Genomic DNA, 17,112 nt, shown 5'->3' on the forward strand with positions numbered 1-17,112 from the left:
TAACAACCCGGATAATATTTGGAGACTTTCAAATTTTGTCATCCTTATAATCTACAAACAGGACTGGATGCAAGCTAGTTGAGTATTAACTCACCTAGCGCACTCCGTGCTAGGAAAACACAGGATTTACAGCATCAAATAAGAAAAACAGCCTTTTTAAGGAATGAAAAATAGTTTAATAAAGTATTGAAACACTTCTCCATATACTCCTTCTCCATATACTAAAAGTAAATGGCAAGTGTGCCCACCAGGCCACGAGTTTTGCCCCAAGGCAGAGGCAGTGAGCAGCCAAAGTCACAGATTCTGCAGAATGAGCAATCCAAGGGTATACAGTATTCCTAAGAAAGATCCCAGATATTTTTTTTCTCAAGTCAGTCTTGGTCTAATGTGTTTTAGCTACATGTTCATATTGGTATGCCTTTCATGACTGAGAAATGGTCACATTTTCAATCCAGATAGCATAATACAAATGACAGCAAGAAGATCCACTTGTTCAGACTTGGCTTTCAGTCTTTGATACTAGGGGATAAACCAAAACAGTAATAAAGGACTAACTTTATCAACTGTATGCTTCATTCATCTCATTGGGAGGAAAATACCAAGGCCTCTGGCTAATCTGGGAAAGCCTGACCTCCCAAGAGAGAAGCACTGCTGTGCCTGTCTCTACTACAAATAATGCATGATGGATTCAACATAGATCCCAGGGGAGAGACTAGTCACACCATTCATAACTCCCTCATACCAACCATCATTATTCTTGATGACATGTATAATGGCTACTTCCTGAAAGGACAGCTCATCTTCCTTGTCTTTTGTATAATCATAAATTGCCACAACCTTTTCCAAGTAAGACTGTGGTGTGCATGGTGGGTCTTCTTCAGTATCAGGGTCACTGTACTCAACCAGAGCTGCTTCCTTCTCTTCATAATCTTCTGGAGGAGGTGGTGGAGGTAGGGATTTATCAAAGACTGGCTCTTCCACAGGAGGTGGTGGAGATGGTATGTCTGAGACTGGATTCTGGTTATAAAAATGACCTCCATTCATCTGATTCTGATGGCTTGTTTGTAAAATTATGGAAGGAGTACACCTATTGTGTATGGCATATGCTGAGAGGCGGGCCTATTCATGCTGTAGAACTGAACAAAATGACCTGGAAAGATGCTGGGAGGAGACAGAGTAGGGAAAGTGATGGGAACCCCGACACTCCACTTCCGCTGTACTCCCAACTGCTGATCTGACTATTTGGGTGGCTTCCACCACTGCTCCCACTGCTGCTGTAAGTTCTATTTCTTTGATTGACAGAAGCTGTCATAACAGGGCTCTGCTGCGAGGGAGTCATATTACAGGTTGGGCTAAGTATATCATCATTTGGTACCACTGGAAGACATACTGGCTCCAGTTTTTTATAGGAGTGCTGCACAAATGTCCCCTTCCTTGAGATAGGGGTAATTGGGAACTTCTGAGTTGGAAGTGTTGTGTGTGGCAGTCTACCCATTTTCATATTCTGGGTACTCACATTTACACCATGTCCAATCTAATATTATGTAGTTGATAGATTTTTGAATATAACAAATTGAACCACTCAAGGTTGGCTTGCAAAATAATCTTATGGATCCTGGTCAAAATACCAATTTTTCTTCTTGAAAATTCTCTTTATGAATATCAACTGTTGCCTCAGGTGGTCCCAGCCAGGAAGACTTAGATCTGAGTGAAAACTTTTGGGTATCAGGAAAAGGCACAGGTTAGGCAAAATGACAGACACAACCACACACAAAGAGGCGGTTTGAATCTGTATTTTTCTGTTTTGAGGCAAGAGCCTTTAAGCATGATGGGTTGACATTTACATAGCAAAAGATGTATACAGTGAAGCAGGCACAAGGAACAATTAGCATAACCATTTGGCAAAAGGAAGTATAAAATCAATTAGGTAAAATATTCTTCTGTGTACCAAATTTAGTTGCTGGAACACAGACAACATCAATCTGCATGACATAAACTTTTTTTTTTAATTTTCTTTTTTTCTATTTTTTATTTTATATATTATTTGTTTATAATCCAAAAGCTTTCCACTTTCCCAGCTCCCCCTTCCCATATGTCCCATAAGTCCTCTTCTCTCCATCCATTCTCCTATCTTTCCCCCTCCCTTTTCTCTGTCCTGGTACTCCCCTATAATGCTGGATCAAGCTTTCCAGGATTAGGGCCCTCTCCTTCCTTCTTCATGGGAAGCACTTCATATGCTAATTGTATCCTCAGTATTCAGAGTTTCAGGGATAATTAATATCCACTTATCAATGATTGCATTCAATGTGTATACTTTTGTGATTGTGTTACCTCACTTAGCATGATATTTTCCAGTTCCAACCATTTGCCTAAAACATTCATGAATTCATCTTTTTTTAATTGCTGAATAGTACTCCATTGTGTATATAACACATTTTCTGTATCCATTTGTCCATTGAGGGATATCTGGGTTCTTTCTAGCTTCTGGCTATTATAAATAAGGCTGCTATGAACATAGTGGAGCATGTGTCCTTACTGCATGCTGGGGAATTCTCTAGGTATATGCCCAGGAGAGGTATAGCAGAGTCCTCCGGAAGTGTCATGTCAGGTTTTTATAGGAACCACCAGACTGATTTCCATAGTGCTTGTACTATCTGACAATCGCACCAGCAGTGGAGGAGTGTTCCTCTTTCTCCACATCCTTGCCAACACTGCTGTCTCCTCAGTTTTTAACCTTAGCCATTCTGAGTGGTGTGAGGTGAAATCTCAGGGTTGTTTTGATTTGCATTTCCCTAATGACTAGTGATGTTGAGCATTTCTTAAGGTGCTTCTTTTATATAAGATAATTTTACTTCTTCCTTTCCAATTTGTATCCCTTTGACCTCCTTATGTTGTCTAATTTCGCTAGATAGAACTTCAGGTACTATATTGAAAAGATATGGAGATAGAGGGCAGCTTTGTGTCCCATAGATTTGGGTATGTTATGTCTTCATTTTCATTAAATTCTAAAAAGTCTTTGATTTCCTTCTTTATTTCTTCCTTGACCAAGGTATCATTGAGTAGATTATTGTTCAGTTTCCATGTATATGTGGGCTTTCTGTTGTTTTTGTTGCTATTGAAGACCACTGTTACTCCCTAGTGCTCTGATAGGAGGCATGGGATTATTTTGATCTTCTTATATTTGTTGAGGTCTGTCTTTTCACCAATTACATGGTCAATTTTGGAGAAGGTAACATGAAGTGCTGAGGAAAAGGTGTATTCTTTTGCATTAGGGTGAAATGTCCTATATATATATATATATATATATATATATATATATATATATATATATATATATATATCTGTTAAATCTAATTGGTCCAAATTTTCAATTAGTTTCACTGTATCCCTGTTTAGTTTCTGTTTTTCCGATTGGTCCATTGAGGAAAGTGAAGTGTTGTAGTCACCCACAATTATTGTGTTAGGTACCATGTCTGCTTTAAGCTTTAGTAAAGTTCCTTTTATGAATGAGGGTGCTTTTGCATTTGGAGCATAGATGTTCAGGATTGAGAGTTCTTCTTGGTGTGTTTTTCCTTTGACCAGCAAGAAGTGTCCCTCAGTGTCTCTTTTGATGACTTTAGCTTGAAAGTCAATTTTATTTGATCTTAGAATGGCTACTCTGCTTGTTTCCTGAGACCATTTGCTTGTTAAATTGTCTTCCAGCCTTTTACTCTAAGGTAGTTTTTGTCTTTGACACTGAGGTGTGTTTCCTGTATGCAGCAAAATCTAAGATCCTATTTATGTATCCAGTCCATTAGTCTATGTCTTTTTATTGGGGAATTGAGTCCATTGATGTTAAGAGATATTAAGGAATAGTGATTATTACTTCCTGTCATTTTTGAAGTTATCTTTTATATTTAATTAGTGTCTTAGTCAGGGTATATATTCCTGCACAAAGATCATGACCAAGAAGCAAGTTGGGGAGGAAAGCGTTTATTGAGCTTACACTTCCACATTGCATTTCATCACTAAAACAAGTCAGGACTGGAACTCAAGCAGGTCAGGAAGCAGGAGCTGATGCAGAGGCCATGGAGGGATGTTTCTTACTGGCTTGCTTCCCATGGCTTGCTCAGATTGCTCTCTTATAGAACCTAAGAGCACCAGCCCAAAGGTAGTACCACCCACAAGGGGCCCTCCCAACTTGTTCACTAATTGAGAAAATGCGCTACATCTGGATCTCCTGGAGGCACTTCCCCAAATAAAACTCTTTTCTCTGTGATAAATACATCCAGTGTCAACATGACACACAAAACTAGCCAGTACAATTGACCCCTTGTCAACTTGACACACAAACACATCACTATTTAGCCTCAACCCTTACTTTCTTATTCATCACCAAGATCTAAATTACTTTAAAAGTTCCACAGTCTTTACATATTAAAAGTTCATTCACCGTAAAATGTCCAATATCTCTAAAATTCAAAGTCTTTTAAAGATTCAAAGTCTTTTAACTGTGGGCTCCACTAAAATACTTTCTTCTTTCAGGAGGGAAACATATAAGGCACAGTCACAACCAAAAGCAAAACTCAAACTTCAATGGTTCAATGTCTGGAATCCAACTCACAATCTTCCAGGCTCCTCCAAGGGCTTGTGTCACTTCTCCAGCTCTGCCCTTTGTAGCACCAGCTTGTCTTCTAGGCTCCAGCTGCCTGTACTCCACTGCTGCTGCTGTTCTTGGTGGTCATCTCATGGCACTGGAATCTCCAAAACACTGCTGACTTCTACTGTAGTTAGGCTTCACGAATAGCCTCTCATAGGCTCTCTTCATGGTAACAAGCCTTTGCTCCCATGCATGACCCCTTCAAGTCCTGGGCCATCAATTGCAACTGAGGCTGCAACTTCACCAATGGCCTTCCATGTCCTCTCACTGTGCCAAGCACCTCAGTTGCTCTTCATGACCACTTCATGCCTTCAAAACCAGTACTAGCTGGGTGACTCTTACACAGTACCAAGTCCAGCTACAGTACAAAATACAACTGTGTATATCTCTGGAACACACTCTCTGTGCTCTCAGGAAACACTTCCAAGAAGATTTCATCTCAGTGATGCTGGTTGCTTCTTAAACACCACTAATTTCTTAGCACCAACCAACCAGCATCAATACTCCCAGTAACACAAAGGTTTGCTTTAGTGGTTCTAGTATCTTGTTACTCACAGCTGATTCTTCAGCCCCAGCTAACCAAAACCACAGACTCTTCACAATCAAAACATGGCCACTGTAAGAGTCTTTAATTTTCACTCTGAAATTTCACAAGCCAGGCCTCCATCTTTGCACTGTTCTTAACATTGTCTTCCAAGCTCCTACAGAACTTTCCACCAAGCTCTTAATATTCTAATACTTTTTCTAGTGCAAAGTTCCAAAGTCTTTCCACATTCCTTTCCAAAACATGGTCAGGTTGTCACAGCAATACCCCACTATGCTGGTTCCAATTTGTTTTAGTCAGGGTTTCTATTCCTGTACAAACATCATGACCAAGAAGCAAGTTGGGGAGGAAAGGGTTTATTGAGCTTATACTTCCACATTGCAGTTCATCACTAAAGGAAGTCAGGCCTGGAACTCAAGCAGGTCAGGAAACAGGAGCTGATGCAGAGGCCATGGAGGGATGTTTCTTACTGGCTTGCTTGCCATGGCTTGCTCAGCTTGCTCTCTTATCGAACCCAAGAGCACCAGCCCAAAGGTAGTACCACCAACAAGGGTCCTTCCCAATTTGATCACTAATTGAGAAAATGCCCCACATCTGGATCTCCTGGAGGCACTTCCCCAACTAAAGCTCCTTTCTCTGTGATAACTCCACCCTGTGTCTAGTTGACATACAAAACTAGCCAGTACAATCAGTTATCTTCTTTGGGTTTGATGAAAGAAGGTTACTATGTGGCATTTTCCAGGGTGAAGTTTTTCTCCTGGTATTGGTGTTTTCCTCCTATTGTACTTTGTAGGACTGGGTTTGCGGAAAGATATTGGGTAAACTTGTTTTGTCATGGAATATCTTGGTTTCTCCATCTATGGTGATTGATTGTTTTGCTGGGTATAGTAGTCCTGGCTGGCATTCGTGTTCTCTTAGAGTCTGCATGAGATCTGCCCAAGATCTTCTAGCTTTCATAGTCTCTGGTGAGAAGTCTGGTGTGATTCTGATAGGTCTTCCTTTATATGTTACTTGGCCTCTTTCTCTTACTGCCTTTAATATTCTTTCTTTGTTTAGTACATTTGAGGTTTTGATTATTATGTGACAGGATGTATTTCTGTTCTGCTCCAGTCTCTTTGGAGTTCTGAAGGCTTCTTGTATGTTCATGGGCATCTCTCTCTTTAGATTAGGGAAGTTTTCTTCCGTAATTTCGTTGAAGACATTTGCTGGCCCTTTAAGTTGTAAATCTTCACTCTCATCTATGCCTATAATCCTTAGGTTTGGCCTTCTCATTGTGTCCTGGATTTCCTGGATGTTTTGGGTTACAAGCTTTTTGCATTTTGCATTTTATTTGACCGTTGAGTCCAGGGTTTCTATGGTATCTCTTGTATTCTGTTGTTGATATTTGCATCTCTGTCCCCTGATTTCTTCCCAAGGTTTTCTATCTCCAAAGTTGTCTTCCTTTGTGATTTCTTAGTTGTTTCTACTTCTATTTTTAGATCCTGGATGTTTTTGCTCAGTTCCTTCACTTGCTTGTTTGTATTTTTCTGTAATTCTTTAAAAGATTTTTGTGTTTCCTCTTTCATGAATTCTGCTTGTTGATCAAAGTTCTCCTGTATTTCTTTAAGTGATTTTTGCATTTCCTCCTTATTGACTACTATCTTTTTACCGATATTCTCCTGAATTTCTTTAAGTGATTTTTGTGTTTCCATTGTAAGGGCTTCTAGCTTTTGCTCATTTTTCTCCTGAATTTCTTTAAAAGATTTATATATGTCCTTCATTTGTTCTTGTAACAGCATCATGACCAGTGATTTTAAATCCTAATCTAGTTTTACTGGTGCCAGGACTTGCTGTTAAGGTAGAATTGGGTTCAGATGCAGTCATAGTGCCTTGATTTCTGTTAGTATCGTTCCTACATTTCCCTTTTGCCATCTAGATCTCACTGGTGTTAGTGGGTCTTGTCAATGCAGGACTCACCCATGCAAGTTACCTCCCTGCAGGCTGCCTCCAGATGCACCTCTGGCCATCTGCACTGCTTGGGGACAGGGTGCTTGGCACAGGCTGTTCCAGATCAAGAGGTTGCCACCAAAGGCTCCCACCAGAGGCCTCCGGATGGATCCTCCACTCTGCTGGGTATACTGACTAACCAGAGCACGCCGCCTCCCTGCAGCTGGCCTCCAGATGCACTGCTGGCCCTCTGCACTGCTTGGGGACTGGGCACATAGCCCATGCAGCTCCTGATCCAGAGGTGGCGACCTGAAGGCTCCTGCAAGAGGCTTCCTGATGGATCCTATGCTCTGCCCTTTTTTTAATTTTTCTATATTCTTTGTTTACATTCCAAATGATTTACTTTTTCCCATTTCCTCCCTCCCCCTATGTCCCATAAGCCTTCTTCTCTCATTCCATTCTCCAATCACCTCCCTCCGTTTTCTCCCTACTGGTACTCCCCTACAATGCTAGATCAAGACTTTCCAGGATCAGGGCCCCCTCCTTACTTCTTCATTGAGAGTCATTTGTTATGCTAATTGTGCCTTGAGTATTCAGAGCTTCTGGGCTAATTAATATCCACTTATCAGAGATTGCATTCCATGTGTGTGCTTTTGTGATGGGGTTACCTCACTTAGGATGATTATTTTCTAGCTTCAACCATTTGCCTAAAAATTTCATGAATTCATTGGTTTTAATTGCAGAGTAGTATTCCACTGTGTAAATATACCACATTTTCTGTATCTATTCCTCCATTGAGGAACATCTGGGTTCTTTCCAGCTTCAGGCTATTATAAATAAGGCTGCTGTGAACATAATGGAGCATGTGTCCTTATTGCATGCTGGAGAATCCTCTGGGTATATGCCCAGGAGAGGTATAGCAGGATCCTCTGGAAGTGTCATGTCCAGGTTTCTGAGGAACCACCAGACTGATTTCCATACTGGTTGGACCATCTTACATTCCTACCAGCAGTGGAGGAGTATTCCTCTTTTTCCACATCCTCACCAACACCTGCTGTCTGCTGAGCTTTTAAACTTAGTGATTCTGACTGGTATGAGGTAAAATCTCAGGGTCCTTTTGATTTGCATCTCCATAATGACTAATGATGTTGAGGACTTCTTAAGGTGCTTCAAGGCCTTCCAAATCTCTTCAGGTGAATATTCTTTGTTTATCTCTGTACCCCATTTTTAATAGGGTTATTTGGTTCACTGGGGTCTAACTTCTTAAGTCCTTCATATATATATATATATGGGATATTAGCCCTCTATTGGATGTAGGGTTGGTGAAGAGCTTTTCCCAATTTGTTGGTTGCCATTTTGTCCTTTTGATAGTGTCGTTTGCCTTATAAAAACTTTGTAATTTTATGAGTTCCCATTTATCAATTATTGATCTTAGAGCATAAGCTATTGGTGTTCTGTTCAGGAACTTTTCCTCTGTGCCCATGTCCTCAGGGGTTTTCTCCAGTTTCTTTTCTATTAGTTTCAGTGTGTCTGGTTTTAAGTGGAGGTCCTTGATCCACATGGAGTTGAGCTTAGTACAAGGAGATATGAATGGATCAATTTGCATTCCTCTGTATGCTGACCTCCAGTAAATCCAGCACCATTTGTTGAAAAGCCTATCTTTTTTCCACTGGATGTTTTCTTCTCCTTTGTCGAAGATCAAGTGACCATAGGTGGGTGGGTTCATTTCTGGGTCTTCAATTCTATTCCATTGGTCCACTTGCCTATCACTGTGCAAATACCATGCAGTTTTTAACATTATTGCTCTGTAGTATTCCTAGAGGTCTGCGATACTGACTCCGCCAGAAGTTCTTTTACTGTTGAGAATAGTTTTAGCTATCCTGGGATTTTGTTATTCCAGATGAATTTGAGAATTACTTTTTCTAATTCTGTGAAGAACTGAGTTGGGATTTTGATGGGGATTGCATTGAATCTGTAGATTGCTTTTGGCAAGATGGACATTTTAACTATATTAATCCTGCCTGTCCTCGAGCATGGAAGATTTTTCCATTTTCTGAGGTCTTCTTTGATTTCCTTCTTCAGAGACCTGAAGTTCTTGTTGTATAGATCTTTCACTCGTTTGGTTAGAGTCACACCAAGATATATTATATTGTTTGTGACATAAATGAATGTATTGTGAACCAGGATGACTAAAACAATCCCATTTTCCTTGTGTATTTTGTGAAATCAAGCTAAAGCCTGTGGATTTGTGAAAGACTACAGGTATAAAGTAACTATACATCTACAGGTATAAGGTAACTAAATTTATAGTTATGTGTAATAAGAAAAGATGTTGCTCATTCAATTTCCATTTAAATGATTAAATGTTTCTATATACATGAATGTTCAGACGTTCTACAAATCATCAGAATGGTTTATAGGTCAAGAGTTCTGTGACTATGCCATGTCCTTATGACATAATCCCATAATATTGAATTTCTTTATCTGCTTCACACAGTTCTTGTGCCCACTCTTTATTCATGTTCCCTGTAAGTTGGAAGAAATGATTTACGTGCCTAATTTTAGGCATGAATATTCAACAATCACTTGACTAACTATTCTCATAAGTCATGAGTCTCTATGATGCATAAGGAAGGAGATTATCTACGGCAAAAACTAATATGACACTAATCTGGAATCTTCAAGCACACAAATTAATTTGACATGTATGTTGTGTACCTTTATTAAACTAACAACTAGAGCATGTGATTTTATAAACCATGGATTTTTTTAAAAGAGCTTTAATTTACCAATTATCAGCAGCATCCTATAAACCCAAACTCAAATGCAATTTGAAAATTTTTTTTTCTCTACTGTTCTACTTACATTATTCCTGGAAGTTCAGCAGTGTAGCCCACATATCTACAGCTTTTTATGCCTGTTAAGCACAGTGAAGTGGGAGATTCCATATAATTCCAAAAATCCTCATATATATATATAAATCCTTATATATATATAAGTGAAAATTCCAAGAAATGAAAGAATTATTATATTTACATGACCTACCATAATAAAAATCAACCTACATTAAACAACTCATACCTATGCAAGCAATGGTATTAATAAATGTAAGATTGACACTGATTTTCTTCTTCTAGTGCATATTCATTCTTTGTGTCTATTGCCTATCCACAGAAATATTTCTATCAAGGTCTTCCTTGGGCTATAACTAAGGAAGAAGATATTTACTGTCTTTTTATCATCCATGGCAATTTTTCAGACATTTTCTTAATCCTTTAGTAGGTAAATACAAACACTGCACATATGCAACATAAAAGAATACAAAAAGCTACAAGAGAAAAAGTCCAAGTAACACAAAAGTAGAGGCTTATTTGAAGCATACCTGTAGGTAGGCAGTGGTGGTGAATATCTGTAATCCCAGCACTTGGGAGGCAGAAGCTAGCATATTTCAGAGTTTGAGGCCAGCCTGATCTACAGATTGAGTACCAGGACAGTCATGGCTATACAGAGAAACTCTTTCTTGAAAAAAAAAAAAACAGAATATAAAAAAGAAGCATACCTGCTATGCAAAGTTTGCTATTCCATGGACCCATAAAAGCAATCATAGTACATAATCACTTTTAAGTAGATATTATCTGTACAGTGAAAGACAATCATGCTACAGTCCACAGACCTAGAGATTCGAAGATAAAAGGAACTCCATGGATAGGATAAAGAAATTCTTCAGGTTGACTGGAAGGCTTGCATAGAGGAGGGACCTGGTGGGGAGAAGGATTGAAAAATCCTGGGAAATTTATTTTAATGAGGGGTGGCATAGACATTGATGAGGTGAAAAATTTGTGCAATTATGATAGCAACCCTTGCAAGACCTCTAGAAATGGGGGAGATGAGGCATTAACCAGCCATATAACCAGTAAGTCCTCGAGTGTAATGGATTGGACAACAACCTACCCACCAAACCTTTAATCTACAGCTTCTCCTGTCTGCCAAGTGTGACAAGATGAGCACTTGGCATAATGTTCATCAAAGAGATCAGAGATTTCATTCAGAAACTTATGGGAGCAGATGCAGACTATCACAGTCAAACATAAAGCAAGAGATCATGGGATCTGCAAAGGCGATGGGGAGAGTGAAATTGGAGGAACAAGAGGGGTCAGGGACATGTGGGACATAAGAGAACATAGCCCACATAGTCAAATGACTGGGCCTCATAGGAACTTGGAAACATCATGAAGCCTCTTGGGTACTGTATTAGTCATGGTTCTCTAGAGTCATAGTACTTATGGGTAGTCTCTATATAGTAAGTGAACTTATTATGATGACTTACAGTCTGTATTCCAACTGTGCAACAATGGTCCACTGTGAACGGAAGTCCAAGGATCTAGTAATTGCTCAGTTATACAAGGCACGCAGGCAAAGAAGTGCAAATTTTCCTGCTTCCAATGTCTTTATGTAGGTCTCCAGCAGATGGTGTGTCCCAGATCAAAGATGTGCACCACTATACTTGGATCTGGGACTTGCTTTGACTCAGATGACCTTGAACTCAGAGATCTCCTTGTTTTATCTCCTTGGATTCATAGTCACTATGCCTCAAGATCTACATACCAAGATCCAGTTTAGAAACTTGTATCTCCCAGCCTCAATATCTAGATCACAGGTGAGCCTTCAAATTCTGGACTGTAGTTCTTTCCAGGTATAGTCAAGTTTACAGCGAGGAACAGCTATTACATGGTCTGACCTAGGTCTTCGTATATGTCATGAGTGAGTAGTTTACTGTTATTGCTAGAATTATCAGAGTGTGAATGGGGCCTGTCCATGATTCTTGTGTCTTTCTGTGTGTAGTTTTTCTCCTTCTGGGCTGCCCTGCTCTGCCTGGTATGTGTCCTATAGTCTTACTGTAACTTGTCATGCCATATCAGAATGATGTCCCAGGGAGGCTTTATCTCTCTCAGGGAAGTAAGAAGTTGGGGGACCTTGGTGAGAATAGAGATTGTGAGTAAGGAGAAATAAAAGGGAGGAGAATCTACAGTCAGGGTATAATATAAGAGAGAATAACTTTTTTAAAACATTTGAGGCGACATTACACAATCGGCATGAAGAAAGACGTAATTAATATATATATCTTGATCATATGTCTTGAAATTTCATGATTTCACCTCTACAATAAAAGACACAGACTAAAAAATTGCATCAAATAGTAGAATACATGAATTTCTCCTTCAAAGAAACACATATCACCATTTATATAGAATACTCCTTAACAGAAGACGAAGGAAAAGGTATTCACTTGATAAAACAAAGGGGAAAACAGGTATATTGATTTTAATAAATGACAACATATCCCTCAATGCAAAATTAATTTGACCCATTCCGATAGACCAGCACACTACTGTCACGGAGAGGATCCTACTTCCTGATACTTTCTAGAGAACTGGCAGGAGCAGGGCATTCAGCAAGAACCCCCCCCCCCAGAGGTCCAGAGTCACTCTGGGACTATCTAGCAACCTCCAAATCACCACTCCCCTTCCATCCTTCTGCCCCTCCCCCCTCCCTGCCACTGCCCTGTTCTGTCAAATGTGGTAGACCCATTACACTTCTGCCATGGGGAAGATCCTACATCCTGATAACTTCTAGAGACCTGGCAGTAGCAGGGCATTCGAGAACCAGCATCAGCAGGGCATTTGAGTAGTTGCAGCAGCAGAATATTTGAGAACTAGTAGTCTGCTGGTCATCCAACCATTGACATGTATGCCACAGGGAAGACCCCATAACCTGATACTTTCTGGAGAACCAACTGTTTGCAAGGCATTTGAGAGAAAGGGAATCTCAGGAGTACAGAAACACAGGTCTGCAGGACAAAGAATTTAGAGACAGAAAGACCAGCTAACACCAGAGATGATGAGATGAACAAAGGCAAATGCAAGATCATGACCAACAGAAACCAAGGCAACATGGCACAATCAGAACCCAATTCTCCCACAATGGCAAATCCTGGATATTCCATCATGTCAGATAAACAAGAGCTAGATTTAAAATCACATTTCGAGAAGGAGAGAAGCCCCGCAGCCATATTCACTGCCTGCCGGGACAGAAAAGGGTCACTAGGTACTGTATCACCCTGAGCTTTAGATCTCTGGTGGTGCAAACCGCCAGGGGTCTGCCTGCGCCAAGGAACTGAGCACATAGGCAGTTTGTCTGCCAGCCCACCAGGCATGGGGCCTGTGTCCTGCCCAGAGAGCTGCAGAAGGAGAGAAGCCCCATGGCCATATTCACTGCCTGCCGGGATAGAAAAGGGTCACTAGGTACTGTATCACCCTGAGCTTTAGATCTCTGGTGGTGCAAACTGCCAGGGGTCTGCCTGTGCTAAGGAACTAAGCACATAGTGGGTTTGTCTGCCATCCCACAGGGAGTGGGGCCTGTGTCCTGCCCAGAGAGCTACAGAAGGAGTGAAGCCCCACAGCCATATTCGCTACCTGCTGGGACAGAAAAGGGTCACTAGGTACTGTATCACCCTGAGCTTTAGATCTCTGGTGGTGCAAACTGCCAGGGGTCTGCCTGTGCCAAAAAACTGAGCACATAGGTTGTTTTTCTGCCAGCCCACCGGGCGTGGGACCTGTGTCCTGCCCAGAGAGAAGCAGAAGAAGAGATTCCCTGTGTCCATATTCACTCCCTGCAGGGACAGAAAAGTATCACTAGGTACGGGATCACCCTGAGCTTTAGATCTCTGGGGGTGCAAATCTCCAGGGGTCTGCCTGCACTCAGGAACTGAGCACATAGGCAGTTCATCTGCAAGCCAGTCCTTCATGGGACCTGTGTCCTATGTGAAAATCAACAGAGGGAGTGACCCCCACCACATCATCTTCGCTCCATAATAGAGCAGACAGAGAACACCTGGTTGACCTTGACAACCTAAGTATAACATTGCTTGAGGCAAGACTGAGCAGAGCTCCAAAGGCATAACCACTACTCCTTAATATCTCTTAACATGAATGGACACAATTCCCCAATAAAAAGACATAGACTAACAGACTGGTTACATAAACAAGACCCTACATTTTGCTGCATACAGGAAACACACCTCAGTGTCAAAGACAAAAACTACCTTAGAGTAAAAGGCTGGAAGACAATTCTACAAGCAAATGGTCCCAGGAAACAAGCCGGAGTTGCCAATCTAATTTCAGATAAAACTGACTTTCACCTAATGTCATCAAAAGAGACATGGAAAGTCACTTCTTGCTGGTCAAAGGAAAAATCCAACAAGAAGAACTCTCACCCCTGAACATCTATTCCCCAAATACAAGGGCCCCTTCATTCATAAAAGTAACTTTACTAAAGCTCAAAGCACTCATTGCACCTTACACAATAATTGTGGGTTACTTCAACACTCCACTCTTGTCATTGGACTGATCAGGAAAACAGAAACTAAACAGGGAGACAGTGAAACTAATTGAAGCTTTGGACCAATTGGAGTTAACAGATATATAGAACTTTTCATCACAAAGCAAAAGAATATACCTTTTTCTTAGCACCTCATGATACTTTCTCCAAAATAGAACATATAGTTGGTCACAAGACAGACCTCAACAAATATAAGAAGATTGAAATAATCCCATGCCTCCTATCAGATCATTATGGAGTAAAAGCAGTCTTTAATAACAATAAAAACAACAGAAATTCCACATACACATGGAAACTGAACAATACTCTACTCAATGATGCCTTGGTCAAGGAGGAAATAAAAAAGAAATCAAAGATTTCGTAGAATTTAATGAAAATGAAGGCGCAACGTACACAAATCTATGGGACACAATGAAAGCAGTGGTAAGAGGAAAACTCATAGCTTTGAGTGCCTCCAAAAAGAAATTCAAGAGAGCATACGCTAGAAGATTAACGGAGCAACTGAAAACCCTGGAACAAAACGAAGCTAATTCACCCAGGAGGAGAAGAAGACAGGAAATCATCAAACTCAGGGCTGAAATCAATCAAGTAGAAACCAAGAGGACCATAAAAAGAATCAACAAAACCAAAAGCTGGTTCTTTGAATTAATCAACAAGATAGATAAACCCTTAGCCAGACTAACCTAAGGGCACAGAGAAAGCATCCAAATTAACAAACTTAGAAATGAAAACGGAGATATTACAACAGAAATTGAGGAAATCCAAAAAATCATCAGATCCTACTACAAAAACCTGTACTCAACACAACTGGAGTATCTGGAGGAAATGGAAATTTTCTTCGACAGATACCAATTACCAAAATTAAACCAGGATCAAATAGACCATCTAAACAGACCCATAACCCCTAAAGAAATAGAAGGGGTCATAGATAGGCTTCCGACCAAAAAAAGCAGAGGACCAGATGGTTTCAGTGCAGAATTCTATCAGACCTTCAAATAAGATTTAGCAGCAATACTCTTCAAACTTTTCCACCAAATAGAAACAGAAGAAACACTACACAACTTCTTCTTCGAAGCCACTATTACACTGATACAAAAACCACACAAAGATACAACTAAGAAAGAGAATTTCAGGCCAATTTTCCTTATGAATATCGATGGAAAAATACTAAATAAAATTCTTGCCCACCGAATCCAAGAACACATAAAAATGATCAGCCACCATGATCAAGTAGGCTTAATCTCAGCGATGCAGGGATGGTTCAATATAAGGAAATCCATAAATGCTATCCACTACATAAACAAACTCAAAGAAAAAAACACATGATCATTTCATTGGATGCTGAAAAAGCATTTGACAAAATTCAGCATCCTTTTATGCTAAAAGTCTTGGAAAGGACAGGAATTCTAGGCCCAAATCTAAACATAGTAAAAGCAATATACAGCAAACCGGTAGCCAGCATCAAACTAAACGGAGAGAAACTTGAAGCAATCCCACTAAAATCAGGGACTAGACAAGGCTTCCTCTCTCTCCATATCTTTTCAATATAGTTCTTGAAGTCCTAGCTAGAGCAATTAGACAACATAAGAAAGTCAAAGGGATACAAATTGGGAAGGAAGAAGTCAAACTATCACTATTTGCAGATGATACGATAGTATACTAAAGTGACCCTAAAACTCTACTAGAGAACTCCTACAGCTGATAAACAACTTCAGCAAAGTGGCTGGCTACAAAATCAACGCAAGCAAATCAGTAGCCTTTATATATTCAAAGGATAAGCAGACTGAGAAAGAAATTAGGGAAATGACTCCCTTCACAATAGCTACAAACAGCATAAAGTATCTTGGGGTGACTCTAACCAAACAAGTGAAAGACCTATATGACAAGAACTTCAGAACTCTGAAGAAGGAAATCCAAGAAGATCTCAGAAAATGGAAAAATCTTCCATGCTCGTGGATTGGCAGGATTAATATAGTTAAAATGGCGATCTTGCCAAAGGCAATCTACAGGTTCGATGCTATCCTCATAAAAATCCCAACCCAGTTCTTCATAGAGCTAGAAAGAGAAATTCTCAAACTCCTTTGGAATAACAAAAAACCCACGATAGCTAAAACTATTCTCAATAGTAAAAGAACTTCAGTGGGATTCAGTACCCCAGACTTTAAACTTTACTATAGAGCAATAGTGATAAAAACTGCATGGTATTGGTACAATATCAGGCAAGCAGATCAATGGAATAGGATCTTAGACCCAGAAATGAACCAACACACCTATGGTCACTTGATCTTTGACAAAGGAGCAAAAAGCATCCAGTGGAAAAAAGATAGTCTTTTCAACAAATGGTGCTGGTTCAATTGGAGGTCAGCATGCAGAAGAGTGTGAATTGATCCATTCTTATCTCCTTGTACTAAGCTCAATTCCAAATGGATCATGGACCTCCACATAAAACCTGACACACTGAAACTAATAGAAAAGTAACTGGGGAAGATCCTTGAGGACATGGGCACAGGGGAAAAGTTCCTGAATAGAAAACCAAAAGCTTACGCTCTAAGATCAAGAATTTACAAATTGGACCTCATAAAACTAAAAAGTTTCTGTAAGACAA

The 17,112-nt window shown here is 40.1% G+C and overlaps 1 pseudogene; it reads right to left on the reverse strand.

Annotated features, from left to right (window-relative positions):
- Window positions 1–666: 666 nt before the first annotated feature.
- The window catches only part of LOC127675595 (abl interactor 2-like), a 94,756-nt pseudogene continuing 78,310 nt past the window's right edge, over window positions 667–17,112 (reverse strand).

Source organism: Apodemus sylvaticus, chromosome X (assembly GCF_947179515.1).
Source record: "Apodemus sylvaticus chromosome X, mApoSyl1.1, whole genome shotgun sequence".
Classification (NCBI taxonomy): Eukaryota; Metazoa; Chordata; class Mammalia; order Rodentia; family Muridae; genus Apodemus; species Apodemus sylvaticus.